We start from the raw sequence: 5112 nt of genomic DNA, 5'->3' as shown, positions 1-5112 counted from the left end.
AGAGAGAAACAGAGAGAGAGCGCAAGAGAGTGAGACAGCAAGAGAAGGAGCGATTTGGAATGAATCAAATCTTATCTATGAACATGTCGGAGGGGGTGGCTAAGAAATCTAGACCAATTGGTTGAGGAAATATCAGGGACTGACTGTACAGCTTAATCTAGAATTTCCTGGAGATGACCTTGATCTACTAAAATTTGCCAGAGGTTTTCCTAGTGTAGAAATATGGCATCCCTTGCAACTCACTGTCTGGCACATTTCATTGTTTCAAATCCTTCCAACCTATAAACAATTATTGAATTTTAATCAAATGGACCCTTGACAGTGTGAGGCTGCCCATAACACACTTTCAAACTCATCCTTCAAAACAACAAAGTGAAACAATCTAGATGCATTTGTGAGTTGGTAACAGGAAAAGGAGATGGACAGGCGTGTAGACTGGAAACATTGGAAACAGTTGGCTGTTGAGTTCGCTGGTAAACATACAAGTTGTACTTTGAAATTAGTTCTAAGATGTGTGGTGATGGTGCAGGCCTTTAATCTCAACACCTGGGAGGCAGTGGTAGGCATATCTCTATGAGTTTGAGGCCAGCCTGGTCTACAAAGTGAGTTCCAGGCTGGACAAGGCTACATATAGAGAGCCTGTCTTGAACTCCATCCCCAAACGATTGGTTCTTGTAGAGAGAATATCTTTTGTATTGTATGGATGCATCACCTGCTCAAAGAACAAGAGAAAAATCATCTTTAAATGATCTGTGTACCCTGACACATTTCATACACACGTCTTTATAGAACCATGTATTGCTGGTTAAGATTTATATATTACAGAATGAAAAGTCAAGAGGACGACCCTGACAGCATTCACCCTCAGTGATGAGATGCTGAGACCTGCTGTCCCAGCTCCCTGATTAATCCTGCCTCAAACTAATGCTGTTTCCAGAGACTTGCTTCTAGAACAGCTTGAAAATGGACTGCTAATCCCAGATGACCTTGGTTCATTCAGCCTTTCGGATTGTTCCAGTTGGGACTTCAGTTAAGCTTTAAACTTTTTTAACATACAGAGACTGGACAACGAATGACGTCAGCTGCTTTCTTTTGACTTAACCATTTTCCTGTTTTCCTTTTGGGTCCCCAAACAGGAATTCCTTGCCCAAATCAGAAGAAAGCAATTATATGAGGACCAGCATCCCTGTCCCTTAAGTTGGTGTGGACGGATTTGGTCATTTTATGAATTATTAACATGTTGTCATTTTAGGGAATGATTTACAAATAATTACAGTCTTAGACAGTAATGAAAAGAAAAAAGAGGAATATAGATTATATTATAGAAATTAAGCAAATAAGGGGAGATTATTGAATCTACTCTTAAACCAAAAAAATTATAGCCATAATCTTACATTGGTAGAGATCTTTATATTTTAATGCAAAGTTGAAGTTATATTTTCTTGCATTGATACAAAATTTTGTATATTGATAAAGGATTAAAGATTTCATTGGTATAAATCTTTGTATATTGATACAAAATTTAAGATTAATTAGTTACAACATAGTTGTATATCTCAACTCTTGTATTTTAAAAATTCAAGGTTTAATCCAAGTCTTTTAAATAGCTTCTCTTAATTATCCTGTTTAGGTTAATTAAATAATGAAGGTTAATAGTCAATCAAACTCATGGTCATGTTAGATACTAATCTGAATTATCACAGAAATAAATATACATCCTGGGTTAAATAATAAATAACTGGAGACAGGCAACATTTGCTTGTTCAGATATGCTGTGAATAGATAGATGGTTTTTCAAAACCTCAGAGATCCTCAGAATATGGCACTTATAATTATTTTATTATTAAAAGATCTTTTGACTGTGAGACAGGTCTGCTCTTGACAGTACCCCTATTCCACTTCAAAGATGAGGAGAATCAATAACTTCTATGTGGAGTTGCTTCAGTTGTGGAAAGCTAGACACTGGGAAAAGGAAATACCCATGCTTCAACTACAGACAAATAAAGGACAAATGGATTCAAGCAAGTTGATTACCAAGCTCTGCCAAGACAGGGTAAGCGCATCCTACATAATTCCTGCGTCACAAAATATCTGTCAGGTATACTGGGTCAGAAGGCTGAAGACGAATGCTCCAAAGTTATAGAGACAGTATTGGGGTCTGTCCAGATGATCAGCTGTCTCTGTCATTTCTATAATTTTTGGAAGCCTGTGTTCCAGTACTTCCTGTATACTCAGGTAATATTTATTCTTTCTCAGATCTCTGATGGGATTGCAGACTAGATAGTCATAGTCTTATTATAAGCTTAAGTTGTTTAGGGTTTAAGAAGATGTTCTAGATCTACGAAGATGTTTTTAGGATGGTAATGTAAATTAGAATAAAAAATAGGTTAAGTACAAAACTTTAAACACACCAAAATAAGATAGAAATAGAATATTTTCTAAAATTGCCAAATGCTATAGACATTGTAAATGTATATCATACCTTATTGTTTTCATAATTGTTATAATTGTATTCAATTTAAATTTGAAAGAAAAGGAGCCTTTTATTGGACTAAAAAAAGAGAACTGTAAAGAGTATATCTTGTGTATTATATAGATGCATCACCTGTCAGTTAAAAAGCCTATGGCCTATGTTTTACGCAGGAAAAAAAGAGATGGGACATTCAGGAGACAGAATGGATTCTGAGAAGGAGCCAGGCAGGAGATCCACTAGGAAGATGTAACAAGATACATGGTACCTGAGCACAGGTAACCAGCCATGTGGCAGAATATAGATTAAATAAATGGATTATCTTAAGTCATGATTCTAGTCAGAGAAGACCCTAACTATATGGCCAAGGTATATGCAAATATAATTTGAGTCTGAGTCTTATTTCTGAAAGCAGGAGACTGAGAGAAAGAACCAGGAATAACTTCAACAAGTTCCAGACTTAGAACAATATATTAAATATTTAAAAATATTTATTTATTTACATATGTATATGAGAACACTGTAGCTGTCTTCACACACACCAGAAGAGGGCATCAGATCCCATTACAGATGGTTGTGAGCCACCATGTGATTGCTGGGAATTCAACTCTGGACCTCTGGAAGAGCAGTCATTACTCTTAACCACTGAGCCATCTCTCCAGCCCTAGAATGATATTTTTAAAGTATGTCTTCTACATAAAAATCAGGGGAGGAACTGGGGGTGTGGTTCAGTGGTAATGCATTTGCTTAGCATGTGTGTGGCCCTGGGTAAGAGCCCCAGTATTGCAAGAAATGACAGATAGAAAAAATAAAAGAAAGGAAGCATAAGCCTTAGAAAGAATATGTTTTGAGATTAATATAAATTTAAGTCATCTTGTAGTTAATGTAGCAGATTTTAGTTGTATTTGCCTTCCCTGATTTTTTGTGTATGCATCTACTACATTAGGAACACAAGGAACAAACAACACTGCTGTATTGATGCAGCACTAAGCGACAAGCAACATTGAAAATAAAATGCATTCATAAACAAAAACCAAGATAGTGTGGCAGTGAGGTTAAAGGCGTTATGACCTGGCTGTGCAGGAGGAACTCAAATGACTTCCTGCAACTTCCAAGATTCATCCATATTCAGCAACAGCCAGAGAGTCCCAGTGAGCTCAGCAAATTGCAACCAAAGGCAACGGTTGTTTCTCAGCATCTCCTTGTACAAAGAGCATAAAACGCTTAAAGCAGTGTGTGTTCACTGCTGTCCTGTTTCTGTTTCTCGGCTAGTAGCTTTTTCTTGAAACCAATATGTTTATTTGAGAACCACTCAAATGCATTAATTGGAACTGAAAGACAGAGACCCAGGCCAGACTTGTGCATTTTGATGCCACTCAACCGATTTTCCTATAAAGCAGCCTTCTCAATTCTGGGAGTATAAAGCCCACATGTATTAACAGCTCTATCCCTCACTGAGGACCAGGAAGGATACTGAGATCTGTGGTTCTAAAGGAAGAACACAGGACCTGACCTGGTGGCACAAGTCTTTCATAACAGCATTTGGGAGGCAGAGGCAGGGAGATCTCTGTGAGTTTAAGGCCAGCCTGGTCTACATAGTGAGACCCTGACTCAACTTCTCCTTACTCCTCCCCCACAAAAAGAAAGAAAGCACTGCTTTGGGCTGACTCTTTTTGAGGCAGAAAAGGAAGGGAAAGTGATGGAATTATATTTTAATTTTTAAAAAGGAAAGAAAAAAAACACTCAGGCTCCACCTTGTGGCAGGAAGTGTGTTTTCTAGACCAGCCATGTCACAAGTGCCTCAAGCTGGGAAGAAGCTGGGGCCTTTGTAGACTCAGAGTCTAGCAAGATCTTGGACTGGTAGGTTTAAACAATGAAACTGGAAAAGCATCGTTTGAAAACAAAGTACTGGACCTGTGGCGCCGGCAAGATGGGCAAGTGTCGTGGTCTCCGTACTGCCCGGAAGCTCCGCAGTCACCGACGGGACCAGAAGTGGCATGATAAACAGTACCAGAAAGCCCACTTGGGCACAGCCCTGAAGGCCAATCCATTTGGGGGTGCCTCTCATGCAAAGGGAATTGTGCTGGAAAAAGTAGAGGTTGAAGCCAAACAGCCAAATTCTGCCATCAGGAAATGTGTCAAGGTGCAGCTCATTAAGAACGGCAAGAAGATCACAGCATTCGTGCCCAATGATGGCTGCTTGAACTTCATTGAGGAAAATGATGAGGTTCTGGTTGCTGGATTTGGTCTCAAAGGTCATGCTGTCGGTAATATCCCTGGAGTCCGCTCTAAGGTGGTTAGAGTAGCCAACGTGTCTCTTTTGGCTCTTTACAGGGCAAGAAGGAAAGACCGAGATCATAAAATTTGACAGTGGAAACACAGTAATAAATTTTCATATCCCCCCCCCCAAAAAAAAAGAAAGAAAGAAAACAAAGTACTAAAGGGCCGCAGTGACCATAGAGCTTAACGTACAGCACGGGGACAATACTGGACAATAATGTTACAGACTTAAGCTTGGAGTAGACAGCAGGTAAAGTGTGCTCATGACCATGAAAAGAAAATCAAAGTAGGCGGCATGGCAGGCATGTCACTTAGTTTGGCTGTGGTCATCACCTCACAATGCGTACACATGTCAAAATAGC

General features: G+C 39.1%; 1 pseudogene; it reads left to right on the top strand.

Moving 5' to 3' along the window:
• The first annotated feature begins 4390 nt into the window (after positions 1 to 4390).
• Positions 4391 to 4831, top strand: LOC114617663 (annotated as a pseudogene).
• Positions 4832 to 5112: the final 281 nt, after the last annotated feature.

This window comes from Grammomys surdaster, unplaced genomic scaffold (assembly GCF_004785775.1).
Source record: "Grammomys surdaster isolate TR1022 unplaced genomic scaffold, NIH_TR_1.0 137, whole genome shotgun sequence".
NCBI classification, from domain to species: Eukaryota; Metazoa; Chordata; class Mammalia; order Rodentia; family Muridae; genus Grammomys; species Grammomys surdaster.
The sequence above is the reverse complement of the archived record's forward strand: the minus strand, read 5'-3'. Positions and strand labels throughout refer to the sequence as shown.